Source organism: Cupressus sempervirens, chromosome 10, assembly GCF_028749045.1.
Source record: "Cupressus sempervirens isolate cs-2001-9-10 chromosome 10, ASM2874904v1, whole genome shotgun sequence".
Taxonomy (NCBI): domain Eukaryota; kingdom Viridiplantae; phylum Streptophyta; class Pinopsida; order Cupressales; family Cupressaceae; genus Cupressus; species Cupressus sempervirens.
Window position 1 is genome coordinate 115,204,752 of NC_143127.1, and position 17,347 is coordinate 115,222,098.

Genomic DNA, 17,347 nt, shown 5'->3' on the forward strand with positions numbered 1-17,347 from the left:
GACTCACCTATGATATATTTCCTCTTTTTCAAGATTTTCCCTTTAGTAAGCCTAGTAAATTTCTCAACTCCTTTCTAAGGCTGAACCACTTCTATAGTAAATGTCCTTATCCTTTTCCTTGCAACTCCTTATGTTATAGAGATAGCCTTGGTGTCCTTCTTATCTTTTCTTCCTTGTGGCTTAGTAGATGCTATTTATTTTCATTTTCCTTCCACTTCTTCTTCTTTTCCTTCCTCTTTATCATTGGACATGTCTTCTCCTTCCTAAGTGATCTACAATGGTTTTTATTGTTCTTCTCCTTTTCCCATTTCTCTTTGTGGACTTTCTATCAATTATTTCCTCTTCTTATTAATCTTTGGAAAGTTTAACTCCATTTTGATCTTTACCTTATAAATCTCATATCTTGTGAATGGCTTGGCATCTTTGTCAATGGGTTCTTACAATAAAGTTGTAATAGATATAGTATCCTCATCAATGTTGGTTTTATATGTTAATGATCTTAACCATGCAATTATAGGGATTGATACCTATATGTATGTTATGTTTGTGTCCACTATGAGATAAATGTCTTAATAGTACTTGTCCACTAAGGATTTTGGTATGCTTGTCATGCTCTTCATTTTTTGTTTGAATTCATCAAAATATCCATCCATAACTTTTTCAAAATTTTCACCCAAATGATTTATAAACTTGTTTATTTGTTGTAGGAAAAAAAATTTGGACATAGAAGAAAACACAGACAAGTAGAGATCTAAACTTACACATACTATTATTTTCCTTTTTCATTGTCTCTAGTTTGTTGGCCAATTTCTTTAATTTTAGGTTTAAAAGATCATAACTATGATCCTTCTTTACAATCTTCCCCACATCATCCACAACCACACCAGGTCTTAAGTCCTAATTTAATAATGTTTAAATAATGAAGTAGCTAAAAAAAATACATCTAAGGGAAGATAACTCCAATGACGGAATTCACTTTGAATCAAACCTCAAAAAAACTATAAGGTTTTACTCCTTATACAGTTGAAGCTATGCAAAACCTATGTGGGTAGACCTTAGATTGATCTATATAACTAGTAGTTAAATACATATGTGAATCTAAGCAAATCAGATTAACCCTTGACTCTATTATTATGGATGTTGATGATATTCCTTTAGGAGATTATCCCAAGGATAGATAGATGGATAACATGATTGACATGTTGTGTTCATGAAAGTGTTTGTCATTCATTTCAGCATAATTTTCTTTTTGTGAAGACTAGCACCATAGAAAATAGAGAATGAGGTCATATAGACTATGTATTGATGATCATGTCAAGCACAACTAACAATGTATTCTACACTATCTCCTAGCTATGTGGACAAGTGCACATATAGATAATTTAGCACATACAAAAGTGATTCAAGATCTATAAAAGACACAAAACACATAGGGTACCTAATAACTAGTTTCTAATAATTTATTTGTATCTCTTAGTTGGGATAGAATCATGATGAGTGTATTTAGTGTTAACCTCAAATTGGTGTTGACATATGAGTGAAAATACACTTAATTCATTTTACTAGTTCATTCCAAATAAGTAATGTATGTCAAACATAAGTTTTCAAATATAGGATATATCTCAAGTAACCAGTAAGTATCGAGCATATAGTATATGTTGAGTTATTGAGACATCGAGTGATTAATGCTAAGTCATTCAGAGACCAAGATAAAGCATTGAAGATATAGTTGATGCCAAGCATCAAATACTTTAAGTGCTGAATAAATTTTTTTGGACATAGTTATTTCTAATTGCACAAACTTCTATGCAAATCATTTTTTTTCTTACTTAAGGATTGTTTTGCGATTCTAGATGATAAGGCTGAATCTATATTGAGGACAAATATGTAGTACATGCAACCAATTAGTTGAAGGGATGTTTTAAATAGAAAAATGAGTGAATCATAATATTTTATTCATACCTAACCCTAAGTCACCTAAGTCTTCATAAGGAGGAAAAATCCTAAGATTTGTAAGAGTGGAATGTGAGAAGAGAGAAGTTTACATGTGCAAACATAGAACTCATGGTGGAAAAGGAGTTGTGAATTGAAATACATTATAGAATAAGTTAGAGGAGAATAGAGGAAAGGAGTTAGAGTACATAAGTGATGCATCTAATTAGAGAGGATCAAGTACACATCAAAAAAGAGGTGATCTATTATCTAGCAATAGAGTGCTAATCGTAGGATCATTGCTAAGACATTCTAGTAGGTGAATAAGTTAAATTTCTTAACAAAGTAGTCCTAATAGGTTGTTTTAAATCTTTTAATAGGGTGCTCACTTCATTGTAATTATTAAGTCCTTTAATTAGGCACACTTCTAACACACTATTAAAACCCTTTAACAAGGTAAGATCTAACAATCTTGTAAGACTTTAACAAGGTAGATCTTTCACATGGTAGATCATAGTTCATGATCAAAGATTGTAGCCTTTATTGGATACACTCTATTACTATAGTAGTGAAGATTTGTGGGTGTCATCCCCACCTTAGTTTTACCTTCTTATTGGAGAGTTTTTGGGTAACCAAGTATCTTGTGTCATACATGTATTCAATGTTATTTACTTTTATGCTATCGATGAATATGTCTAGCCAACTATACATGCAAATTGTGAGATGGATGTCTAGTGAATCATTTTATGGTTAAATTGTTTTAAGAACTGACTTACCCCCCCACCCCCTCAAATTTTAATTTCCCTATTGTATTTCCAACAATTGGTATACGAGTAGTGGTTCTTTCGGAAGGAAAACTTAGCAACTTTGAGGAAAGATCTAAAAGATGGAAGTCTACAAGATGGGAAAGGTTATTGATAATCAGGTGATTGAAATCTACCTTTCCCTACAATAACCAAATGAAGCAAGAGATGAATTGAAGTGACCATCAAAGATAAGGAAAGAGATAGCTATTGAAGAGAATGACACACATCACCAAGAGATTGACACTACTAAATTTTTTATAGATGGAATCTTAAGTGAATTTGATAAAGCAGTTGCAAATTTGATGGAAAAAAATGGTTCCCTAACTAAAAATGTCATAAATCTTAAGATAAAACAAGAAGTCCAATTAGTATTGCTATGTGAGGTGACTGAGAAGAAAAAAAAGTTCAAGGGGATAGAGTCATGGTTGAAGATGACAAAAGGATACTAATAAAAAGACTAGAAGAGAAGACATTAGAGGTGAATGTGATTGCTCACATGCAACTATAAACATTGAATCAAATGATGATTTCCAATCATGAATTGAATGGAAAGGATATTGAGACCATAATATTGAAGTTGTAGAATCAACAACTAAGAAATGATCTGAAAGGAGAAAAATAATTTGCTAAAAGTGTCAACAAATCTAGTGAAGATTGCTTAGATCTAAGAATGATACTATTGGATTGGGTTATACCTATAATAAAGAAGGAGAGTCATCTAAAAGTGGAGAACAAAGAAGAAAAAAAGGTAAGAACTAAAAACCTACTTGCCATAATTGTGGAAAGTTAGGTCATAAAACAAATGTTTACAAGAGCAATAATGTAAATCAAAACCCTAAGAAGAAATTCATGGGTAACTATCACAAGTGCAACAATAAATGAAATTGGGAACATGAATGAAATTTAAAGACATCAAGCACACAAAGATTTGAAGGTTACTAATACAACTTTAAGAATTATGGACATAAAGCATATGAGTGTAGATCAAAGCCTAACTAGTCATCAAACAAGAAAACCAAGGTAAACCATACTGACATATCCTACAGTTGGGATTAAAATACAAGGTATAGTTGTCACTATTTTCAAGAGTATGGACATGTTGCTGAAAATTGCATTAGAACACAGTTTAGAAGTGACTATAGTAGATGGTTAACTCAAACTACATGTTTTAGTTATTTGAAGAATGGTCACATTAACAGATATTGTCCAACAAGGTCAAGAGCTCCTAGTAGTGAATTCAATAAAGGAAAAGGAAAGGTTGACGTTGAAGAATTTGGAGTGCAAATGAACAAGACATGGAAGAAAAAGGAAGGTTTTAGTACATCAAGTTTAGATGGGATCACTTCATCCAATGGATCAGGTGACAAGACCACCTCTAATTACGCAATAAAGAGGTATGTATGGAAGTAATACTTCAAAGTTCAATTATACATGACAATTCTGTATGGTTCAAGTATGGCCCTATCAAAATCACAAAGAGGAAGTTACGTGTAGGATCATGGTCAACCAAACTATGCTCTTAAGTGGCAATAAAAAATTAGAAAATTAGGATTATGTCAATTTGACGTGTAACTTTCTACTTATTATTAACTTGATATCAAAAATTTTAGAGAAAAGAATCTCTAGATAATTGAATCTAATTTCTAAACTACTAGGGCTTATCTCAAAAAAATAAAAATTGATTGGTCAAAATTATGAATTTTAATGCAATATTACAAAAATTTTAGAACAGAAATAAGAAGCAGACGTATGTCTGACCACCTTAATTAAAATCAAATAATAATATTTTTTAATAATATTTAAGATATAAGCAGTAGACTCATGCTTGGATGTGACATATATTTTTGGGTATTTTTATTCTAAATAAACAATAAATAATAATTTTTTGGCTTTAGTATTTTTGGAATAAAAAAAATCTCGTGTCTGACCACCTTAACTAATTCAAAACTTTGCAAAATTAAAAATTTTATTTTTTTTCCTTATAGAAGAAACATAGAATGTGATGCATCTTTTGGATTTAAAAAATGTTGTACCATTTGAAAGTTATAGTTTTTTTTCAAGTAGTGTGTTAGTCAATACTTTATACATAACTCCATTAGAAAATAAGTAATAATTATTTACTAAACTTATAATTCAACAAACCTTACATTTATGGAAAGGTAAGACCATTCTTAAGAAACCCTTTTTATTTCATCAATTTTGGTGAAAAAAAAGTCATCAGCTACATGTTTGAAGTAAAAGTCACATAAAAATAGGCCAAAACCACATTTTTAAGATGTTTCTAAAGTTGATCATGTAGGTTTGGTATCAAAATATATAGTAGACCTTATAAAGATATTAATTTTTTTGATTTAGTATCAAGGTGGGTGGAAAAAAAGTTAGAATAGATTTTGAAATGGTTTGAGATATTTTAGAACTATAGATTTTTTAGTTCACCACTTTTTGGCACACCATGATCCTGCACATACCTAGGATTATTCATGGAGTGGTAGGATATCCAATCCTTGATAGATCATAAATTATGAGGAGTGATGTAGAAGAGGAAATTAAGAAGAATATAGGTGCACTATGGAACAAGAGAGAGATGCCCATAGATAAAAATATTGATCCCCTAATTGTATTTTTAGTGAGAGTGATTGCACATAAATTCTTTCAATCTAGTACATTAAATAGTGTACCATGTATGGCTATGGATTTGGGTTACAAGATAGTAAATAAAGACCATTCTTATGACCTTGCCGAGTTACAACTCCAATAATTAAGTGAAAACTTGGGAACCATAAGAAAGACAAAAAGTACATAATGCAAATTTGGTTCAATACTTGTTTGTATATTTTTGTATGTGTACAACATTTTTCCCACATTTGGTAAAGAAGCTCGGAAGACTAACATGTTAGTTGCTTTGTAGATTGGTGAATTTTAATAGAAACTTGGAGATAATTTTGAGTCTATGATTACTAACTATTTTGAAGACTTTAAGAAGTGAATGGCACAAAGCCACAAAATTAAAGTATCAATAGTAGAGAAGTATTTAAACAATGATTATTTTCTAGTTGATGTTGATTTCACATATGTACAAGTTGTTGTTCCAAGGGTGAGATGGCTTAAACCATTGTCTTATGAGATTAATGTTGATGAGGAATTTGGAACTATCACTACTTTATTGGAAGAGGAAGTAGATAAGTATGCTAGTTCTTTTGGGAATTATGATGTAGCTAAGTCAAAGATAACAATATATTTGAACACAAAATCTATGTTGAGGAAGAAGAATAAAATTAGGAAGAAACTCAAAGAACAATTTGGTGAAGAGGCAGAAAGAGATGAAGAAGAAGAGGAAAATGAAGATGATGAAGATACAGCTTCCCAAGCACCACTAGCTCTCACACATGGTCAAGGTGAAGACCAAGGAGAAGAAGAACCAAAATTTGATGAATTTTCTAAGGGAGAAGAAGCCAATGAAGCACCTATTTTCGTAGAAGAAAAGAAGATGAAAGAAAAGAAGCTAGTGACAAGAAAGCCTAAAAAAGTTGTGAAAACTTCACAATAAAAGTCATCAATTCTTGTTACTAGGGCTAGCAAAAGAGCTACTTCTAAGAAGATTCAAGAGGTTTAGAAGCCTAAAGTCAAGAGAGATAGATTAGTTACAAAAGAAGATGAACTCGAGTAGAAAAAAAGGAAGGAAATATATTGCCCAAGTTGAATTAGATGAGGAGAGGACTGATTTAGATGACAAAAACCAATTGAAAGTGGTAAGTCATATTCCCTCTTGTAATTTGGACAAATTCTATGAAAATATCAAGAATAATGTTTATTTAAGTAGATTTACGCATGCTGAGTTTGAAAAACATGGGAAGTCAAAAATGGATAAAGTAGAAGATTCTATATATGTGATGATGAATTTTTTAAAGATGAATCCAATTAAGTTTGCCAACACTTTACTCAAGAGCCTATATGATATAGTTGAGAAAAGATGGAAATATAGTCTCACAATAGAGAAAAACATTAGAGAGACTACACTTGTAAGAGTGATGCCATACTTGGATAAATATGAGATGGAAAAATTTATTAACAAGGGGAGATTTTCTCCAAAATACCAAGCCTTTAATATTTTATCAAACAAAATTGAAGTTGTTGTTCAATAGACCACACAAATATGAAAGGTAATCTATGGGTTGACAACACAAAAGGCTATTGACAAGGAAGCTATGGAAATAGTTGAAGATAAAGTACAACAAGAGGTAATTAAAGTAACAAATGATGAATCTATAAAATCAGTACATGGGGAAGGAACTATAGAGGCAAGAGATGAGGAAGACAAACAACAAGACCACAATGTTCAAGAAATATAAATGTCAAGTACCATCCCACAAGTAGATGTAGTAAAGATTAAGGATGTCTCTCACAACAATGTTCAAAACATCAATCCCCTAACTGATGTAACACCCCAACCTTGCTTCCAAACCCCAAGCTTTCTTAGGGCTTCCTTAGGTCATTCACCTGACCCACTTGGGCTTGTACACACCCTATTATTCCTAGGATCTTGCTCAAGAGATCCTATTCCTTTAGTTGGAGGCACACCAACAAAGTAACATCATTGCTCACTAGCCTTCACCAGTCCACCATCAAACCTCAAGTCCACCTAGACCTCCAAGGGTGCTAACTAGTCATCTATGGTTTCTTTGGACTCCTTCTAACATCCAATATCCCAAAAAATTCTGATTTAATGGGCACATTCAACCCACAAGGCTTCAAACACCAAAATGCTCCAAAAAGGCTACTAGGAATTAGCCCTCCTAAATAGCCGGCAATAAGATTTCTTGGAAAAATTCTTAACAACCATAAAAAAAATTATATTTATGGATACCCTTTTCGAAGTACCTCAAGATCCTATAATTTTCCCACCCTCAAACTATCCGTACAACCAAAGTACAAAATTTGGCTAAAATGAGGGTTTCAAGGGCTTTATCATTGTTGTGATAGAAAACCACCTTAGACACCTTTCCAAGACCTCTCCTTTGGATTGAAGCAAGGTTAGACCTTCTCGTTAATCTTTGTGTGGCCGAATTGAGGCATTTATACCTTCAATCCCCTCCATAGCTTGTTTTTCCGACTGTGATCCCTAGCCAAGTTGCATTTGGCTTGCCTAGGGCATCACTTTAAAAATACTTTCCATGCTTCCCATGGGCTCTCATTTTTTTTACATAATGTAAAAGGATTCTAGTTCTAAATCCCAAGAGGCCATACATTTTATATGGTGGGAAAAGGCCCTAAGACTCCATTTTTTATTCCCTGCCTAGTTTAGAACAACAACCTGCTAACTTACAAAATAATTTATTCAACCACACACAACTCTCTGTAACAACACAAAAACTAAAATAAAAAATTGAAGGGAAAATAATAATAACACTTCAAACTCAGAAAAACCTAAGTTTTATTTGTACAAAGCATGAAAAACACTCCAAAGCAACAAATTGTTTTAACGTAGTAAAAATGCTGATTACAATTCTTAAACTCTCATTTCTCCTTCCTCCAACCTCTTGAAAAGGTTAAGTTGAGCCTAATATTGGCTTGACATGGAAATTTCCAACTACTTTAAGTGGTTAAAGGTCTCCCACAAATAATTTTCTCTTTTTGCATAAAAGTTACAAAAGTTGTTAATGACAACTTTGCAAAAAAATGAGCAATTTTTGCAAGTTTGCAAATTATCTATCCAAACTTGCTCTACTTGCTACCAAACTTTCAAAAAGTCTTAATATGGATCCAAAACACCTAATAAGGAATATAAAAGACTTGCTTTCCCTATTTGGCCCTCAAAAAAAAAGAATTCTCTATTGTGCCAAATGAGCAATTTTTAGCAATTAGGAGCAATATTGCATTGTGGGGCTCTTCTAACCTATCTAACCTCACCTTAGGATCTAGTTGATCCTATTATTAGACTAGTGATGTGGCTAGCATCACTACAATCCAAAAATAAGGAAATGCATAGGTTTCACACTTAGTCTACCTAGGTGCTCCTACATCATACTCCCCTCCAACAAAGAACTCAAGGTGGATCAGTTTGCAACAAATCTAGAGGTATGCCAACCTTCTTGAACTTTGTCTCAGCAACCCATGTAGCCTCTAAATTTTTTTTTTCCTTCCATTTGATGAAGTTTTCCATGTACACCTTATGCCTTGTAGTCTTCTTTACCCTTGAGTCTAATACCTTTTCTACCTCCAACTTGTTGTTTGTAGGTGCTGCAACAGGTTCAAGATCTTCATGAACATTTGGACTGATCTGAGATGAGTCACCTTTGTATGGTACCAAGTCTTGCACATTAAAAATAGGGGATATGCCCAAATCAGAAGGTAAATCTACCTTCAAGGTCCTACCCTCTTCATCTGTAGCTTAGTAGGAATACCTTTTTGAAGCCTTTCTTTATTCAAATGGACCATCACATAGTCCCCAATAGCAAACTGAACATCCTTCTTCTTTTCATCCACCTTGGCTTTGAGTTTTAGAGTGTTGTCTTGAATAGTCTTCTTGACTTGCTCTTGAATCTCCTTCATGTTTTGTACAAAGTCTTCAGCTTGACCACTAATCTGATCCATGTTTCCAAGACACCTTAGTTCACACACACCTCTTAGATGCATGCCATAAACAATTTCAAAAGGACTCTTTCCAGTAGTCCTATTCTTGCTATCATTGTAGGCATATTCCACTTGTGAGATGATAAGATCCCAAGTCTGACCATACTCCTTAGTTAGGCACTTTAGAAGGTTACCTAAAGTCCAATTAACCACTTCAGTTTGACCATCAATTTGAGGATGGTAAGCTGAACCAAAATACATGTTAGTGCCAAGCTTCTTCCATAAAGTCTTCCAAAAGTGACTCATGAATTTCACATCTCAATTCGGCACAATGCTTAGTGGAAGTCCATGAATCCTTACAACCTCTTTGAAAAAAAAATGAGCTATATGACTTGCATTATCAGTTGTCTTACATAGAATTAAATGCCCTATTTTACTAAATCTATCAACAACAATATAGATGCTATTATATCCTTTCTTAGTTTTAGGCAAACCTACAACAAAATCCACACTTACACAATCCCATGGCTGGTTGGGAATTGGTAGAGGCTAATAAAGACATGCATTTCTCATTCCTCCTTTTGCCTTCATACACACCATGCATTGCTCCACATACTTGGTTACATCTTTGACCAATTTAGGCCAATAATAGAACCTTTGCACTAGTTCTATTGTCTTGCTGATACCAAAATGCCCACTCAAGCTGCCATTATTCTTCTCTTGTATTAGGTTCTCTCTCAGGGAACCTCTTGGTACACACAACTGGTTACCCTTAAATAGTAACCCATTTTGCAAAGTTTATTATGAAAATCTACTATGAAAGTGGTTTTCAAAGTCCATGCATACCTTATAGGCTTCAGCAAAGTCCTCATCATTATTGTAAAGATTATAAAAACTCTTTACTCCAATGCTATGGAGCTGAATCTCTTGGACTGTTAAAACCCTTCTACTTAATGCATCAACAACCTTGTTCATTTGTCCTTTCTTATGCTTGATTATAAAGGTGAAGGCCTGAAAATATTCCATCCACTTTAAGTGCCTATTGCTCAACTTCTCCTATGTGTTGATGTAGCTAAGAGCTTGATTATCTGTAAACACAAAAAATTCTTTTGGCAACAAATCATGTCTCCATTTCCTAAGACATTGGACTAAGGAATAAAGCTCTAGGTCATAGGATGAGTACCATTTCTTGGCCTCATTTAGCTTCTCACTATAGAAGGCTATTGGTCTACCTTCTTGACTAAAAACCCCACCCACTGTTAAGCCACTTACATCACATTCTAGGGTGAATAGCTTGTCAAAACTAGGCAATTGTAGGATGGGTTGAGTGGCTACTTTCTTCTTCAACATATCAAAGAACTTTTTGGCTTCTAAGATCCACCTAAACTTAGACTTAACTCCCCCCTTTATGGTATCAAGTAAGGGTGCACAAATACCACTAAAATTTCTAATGAATTTCCTATAAAATTGGAACAATCCATGGAAGATTACCTCAGTGGTAGTGGTAGGTGTAGGCCAACTTAGGATAGCAAGAACTTTATCCTTGTCCATCTTCAAGGTTCCTTTAGACACCACAAAGCCTAGATACACCAACTCTTGGCTAAATAAGTCACACTTCTCAAGGTTGATAGCTAGCTTCTCCTCATGAACCTCTTCAAAACCACTTCTACATGCTTGACATGTTCCTCTTTGGTCCTGCTATAGATAAGGATATCATCCAAGTACACCACCACAAATCTACCTATGAAGTCTTTTCAAGCACTTCATTCATGAGCCTCATGAATGTGCTAGGGGCATTGGAAAGACCAAATGGCATCACAAGCCATTCATAAAGACCATTAGTAGTCTTAAATGTTGTCTTCCATTCATCTCCATCCTTTATTCTAATTTGGTGATACCCACTTTTCAAGTCCAAGTTAGTGAAATACATAGCACCTCCTAGATAATCCATAAGATCTTAAATTCTTGGAATAGGAAACCTATACATAATTGTAATGTAGTTAATGGCCCTTGAGTTAGTACACAACCTCTATTTTCCTCCCTTGTTGGATGCCAAAACCACCGGGACTACACAAGGACTTATGCTCTTTTGGATTAGACCTTGGTCCATCAACTCTTGGACTTGTCTTGCCACTTCAAGGTTTTGATCTGGAGTGAGCTTAAGGCTACCTTATTAGGCAAAGAGGCACCTAGTACAAAGTCAATTTGATGACTTATAACCCTCCTAGGAGGTAGGGTAGCTAGGGTAACATCACTCACTATATCCTTAGAATTTTCAAGAAAAGTTTGGACTTCAATCAGTAAGGGTTCCTTGATTGATTTTTCTTCATTAGTGGTCATTTACAAACTCTTTCTCTCCACATAGCAGTACACTAGGCAATTGGGACTGTGGTTCTTCTGCTTCCAACAAAGACTAAATTTTGAAAGTCTTGGCTCCTTTTTTGAATGTTATGGCATTAGACCTACCATCATACACCATCTCCCTATCAAATTTCCATGGCCTCCCTAGCAAAAGATGACAAGCATCCATTGGCAAAATATCACACAACAACCGGTCTTTATATACTACAATTGAGAAGTCCACCCATGCTTGCTCATTCACTAGGATGCTTTGCCCTTGGTTAAGCCATGTGACCTTGTAAGGGTTTTCATGAGGTATCTTCTTTAGTTTGAGCTTTGTAATAGCCTCCTCTAATATTACATTATTAGTTGATCTGGAATCAACCACCACCTTGCATACTTTTCCTAGGATCTTGCACTTGATCCTAAACAATGCCCTCCTATGTCTAGGCTCATCAGGAGTTGGTTTCTTGATCAGAACCCTCCTAAACATGAGGTTATCACCTTTTTCAAACTCAACATGGTCTATATCAGCATCCTTGCAACTTGTATTATCTTCTTGTGCATATGCTAGCATTTTATCTTGGCTTGAGGAAGAGGGTTTGTCCAGGCACCTATAGGTAGGATGGCCTACTTGACCACAATTGTAACACTTCATTGCTGCAAATTAAGAGCTTCTCCTACCTCCTCTACCCCTACTTGATCCTCCTTGATTGTCTCTCCCTCTATTATAACCACCTCCTGAAGAGCGGTCACTAGTTTGATCCACGAGTTTGCTTTCTCCTTGGTTCTTTTGATCACTACCTTTGCCTTGGTAGCCTCCTCTTTGATTTTTCTAATTTTTGCCTTTGCCTCTATCTTTTAAGTTAGAATCTCCTTTCCTCTTCTTCTTTTCTTCTACCTTCAAAGCTAGCTGATGACATCTTTGGATAGTGGTAGGGGCCCATAAGCTAAGCTCCTCTAGAATGTTCCACTTCAAGCCACCAAGATACCATGCCACCTTGAGTGACTCCTCTTCTTGCTTCTTGGATCTCAAACATAACCTCTAAAATTATTCAGTATAGGATGTCACGTCAAGATCTTTTTGCTTCAGTCCTTGCCTTTTTTATGGAGTTGGATCTCAAAGTCTTCAGGTAGGAAGTTCTCCTTGATTTTGCTTGCCATAGCACTCCAATTTGCAATTGGATTCTTGCCCATGCTAACTCTTTCATCTTTTAAATACTTCCACCATGTTAAGGCTAAGCCTCTAAGCCTTGACTTAGCCACCTTAATTTTCTATGCCTCTAAAATACCCTCACACTCAAAGTGGTTCTCCATACCCTCTAACCAATCCATAACTGCATCAATATCCATCTTACCACTAAAAGGTGGAACTCCTTCCAAAGCTTTACCTCCCAAGGCTTTGATTGTCTTCAAGAAAGGTTCTTCTTGCAAGATAGGATTATTTTCAAGTATGATGTCTTCCTCTAATACCTCTTACCCTTCTTATCTTCTTCTTCTTCCCTTTTTCTGGCTTCCTCTGCAACTGCATCCAGATTTTGCTTCACCTCTTCCAGTGCTTCTTCAAGAAGTTGGTTTCTTTCCTTTTATTCATTAAACTCTTTGGCTAACTCCACATTAGTCACCATCATGGATTCTCCTACTGATTCTTTAGTACCTTCACACATCTACTACCTTTTCCCAAATCTTTAACTTGCTCTAATGCCACTCTGATGTAACACCCCAACCTTGCTTCCAAACCCCATGCTTTCTCAAGGCTTCCTTAGGTCATTCACCTGACCCACTAGGGTTTCTACACACCCTATGCTTCTTAGGATCTTGCTCAAGTGATTCTACTCCTTAAGGTGGAGGCACACCAACAAAGTAACATCATTGCTCACTAGCCTTCCCTAGTCCACCATCAACCCTCAAGTCCACCTAGACCTCCAAGGGTGCTAACTAGTCATATATGGTTTATTTGGACTCCTTCTAACATCCCAGATCCCAAAAAATTCTGATTTAATGGGCACATTCAACCCACAAGGCTTCAAACACCAAAATGCTCCAAAAAGGCTACTAGGAATTAGCCCTCCTAAATAGTTGGCAATAAGATTTCTTGGAAAAAATCTTAAAAACCCTACAAAAAAATTATATTTATGGATACCCTTTTTGGATTATCTCAAGATTCTATAATTTTCCCACCCTCAAACTGTCCGTAGAGCCAAAGTACAAAATTTGGCTAAAATGAGGGTTTCAAAGGCTTTATCGTTGTTGTGATAGAAAACAACCTTAGACACCTTTCCAAGACCTCTCCTTTGTATTGGAGCAAGGTTAGACCTTCTCCTTAACCTCTATGTGTCTGAATATAGGCATTTGCACTTTCAATTCCCTCCATAGCTTGTTTTTCCGACTGTGATCCCTAGCCAAGTTGCATTTGGATTGCCTAGGGCATCACTTTAAAAATTCTTTCCATGATTCCCATAGGCTCTCCTTTTTTGTGCATAATTTACAAGGAGTCTATTTACAAATCCCAAGAGGTTGTACATTTTATACGATGGGAAAAGGCTCCAAGACTCCATTTTTTATTCACTGCCTAGTTTAGAACAACAACCTGCTAACTTACAAAATAATTTATTCAACCACACACAACTCTCTGTAACAACAAAAAAACTTAAAAAAAATTTAAAGGACAGCTAATACTAACACTTCAAATTTAGAAAAACCTAAGTTTGATTCATACAAAGCATAAAAAGAACTCCAAAGCAAGAAATTGCTGTAACATAGTAAAATGTTGATTATAATTCTTAAACTCTCATTTCTCCTTCCTCTAACCTCTTGAAAAGGTTAAGCTTGACCTAATATAGGCTTGGAATGGATTTTTCCAACTAATTTAAGTTGTTAAAGGTCTCCCACAAAGAAGTTTCTCTTTTTGCATAAAAGTTACCAAAGTTGTCAATGACAACTTTGCAAAAAAATGAGCAATTTTTGCAATTTTGCAAATTATCTATCCAAACTTGCTCTACTTGCTACCAAACTTTTCAAAAGGCTTAAGATGTATCCAAAACACCTAATAAGGACCCTAAAACACTTACTTTCCCTATTTGTCCCTCAAAAACCAAAAATTCTCTATTGAGCCAAATGAGCATTTTTTAGCAATTAGGAGCAATGTTGCATTATGGGGCTCTTCTAACCTATCTAACCTCACCTTAGGACCTAGTTGATCCTATTATTAGACTAGTGATGTGGCTAGCATCAATACAAGCCAAAAATAAGGAGATACCTAGGTTTCATGGTTAGCCTACCTAGGTGCTCCTGCACCACTAACAAAGGAGAATATGAAGAAAATATTGATTGATTCCACCACCAAGGCACAACTATGCAATATTCCTATTTTAGTGAGTGTGGATGAGTTTGAGAAGGTAGAATTGACATCTGTAGGGGAAAAAATAGAAGTATTATCCACCACCTCCCACCTCAATTTATAGAAGTGCAACTTGCAATGTCTATTGTATTATACCAAAGGAAGGACACAATGTCCTCACATATGAGCACCAAGGTACAAATTTTTTTAGTACCAATAATTACATTAATTGAGAAAGAAGGTGCACTAGTCCAAAAAAGTTAGGAAGACAATCCTAAACCAAAACCACAACCACAAGATGGAGAAGAAACTAAGAAAAAAGAGAAGGTTAGCACAAAATTCTTGACTATGAAACTAGAGGAAGTAATAGCAATAAAAATATTGGTTACCATACTAGATACTCCTACTCCTACACCTATTCAAGCACTTCATAGGCCAAGTACAAAAGCTACACTATTGCAAGCATCAGGACCTAGTCCTAGTGCATCTAAGGTTGATGAGGTGACATCCTATGGTCATATCAACTTAGATGAGGTGATTGAGTTAAAAAAAATTGATCTTACATAAATTAGAATAGATCAAATGAGCATATTGTTGGATTCTCTAATAAGGAAGAAACACCAAGAACTATTCAGAAGAGAGCGTAGGAAGAAACAAGCACTTCATGACATCAAGGACATATTTCTTGATACATTCAACCTCCTTGTACCTAATGAAGCTAAGACAATCATTGATCAGTGGGAAAATATTGTGCAGAAGATCAGTGATGAAGACCTAAATGTAAATTTTTTGACTGACCAAAGAAAAAATTTCAAATAAATGTGAATGAACAAATATCTAGTGCTATTTCACTACACTAGGTTGAGTTAGCAACCAGAATTGATGGTGTGAAGAAGATGTTGGAGAACATTTTCTCTCTTTACACCAAGCTATGTGATGTTCCCTTGCTCACAAAAGAAGTGCAGAGACATATTGATCATGAAGAGGGAGATTTGAAGAAATTATGTAACATTCTAGAATAATCTTCGGGTCAAGGTCAATCTCATTTTATAAATTTGGTATCAATACATGGTTAGTTAGTAGCTTTACAAGCTGAAGATTCAAATATTAGGGCTACATTGATCAACATCTAGTCCATGTTAACCCCTCACATAGAGGTGTTACACAAGGATCTAGCCTATGTAGAGACATTGATGAAGAAAGATCCCCATCTTTCTACTAATGAAGCCCTAGTCATCCTTGCTATCGACTTAAACATTTAGATCAAATCTTTGGAGGTAGCATGTGACAACTGGGATGCAACACTAAAATTACAATGGAGGTCCATAAACCATGCTTTGACAAACACGTAATTCATGTACCACCCATGACATAAGTGTCAAAAGGGGGAGAGAATGAAGATATGGGGAGAGAATGAAGAAAGGGGGAGAATGATCAAAAGAAGAACATAAGTTTTGGGGGAGACCAAACATAGAGGAAGACTATAGAAAAAAAGTTAGCAAAGAAAATCTACTTAGTAGAAGTATTTTGTTTTAGGATCAAAATAGAACAATCAACTAAAGGGGAGCTATATAATTTTGAGGTATGATTGATAAGTCACAAGTTTTGTAAATTTTTTAAGTTTTGAATTTTTTTATGTAAGCCAAGTACTAAGATGGAGATTATCTGAGTTATGCACAAGGGCTAAGGTTATTCATGCATGACAAAGTGTTATTGTTACTCATGTCATAGGGGCAGATTTTTAATCTCCTATCGGTTTTGAGATATGAGTGACAATACACTTAAGTCATTTGTTTAGTTCATGCCAAACAAGTAATGTATGTTGAGCGTAAGTTGTCAAATATACAATATATGCGAAGTAACTAGTAAGTGTCGAGTAGATAGCATATGCTAAGTTATTTAGATATTGAGTGATTAATGGATGTTGAGTCATTCAAAGGTCAACTTATAACATTAAAAATAAAGTGGATGTCAAGCATCTGACACTTCAAGTGCCAAGTAAATAGTTCTAGACAATATTGTTTGTAATGACACAAACTTCTATATAAACCAATTTTTAGCCAACTTAAGGATTTTTTTTGTGATTCTAGATGATAAGGATGAATCTATATTGAGTATCCCTATGTAGTAAATGTAGCCAATTAGTTGAAGGGATGTTTTAAGTGGAAAAATGGGTGAATCACAATCATTGATTCATACTTGACCCTAAGTCACCTAAGTCTTCATAAGGAGGAAAAATCCTAGAATTTGTAAGAGTGGAATGTGAGAAGAGAATTTTTCTTGTGCAAATAGGGAATTCATGGTGGAAAAGAAGTTATGAATTGAAATACATTTTAGAATCAATTAAAGGATAATAGAG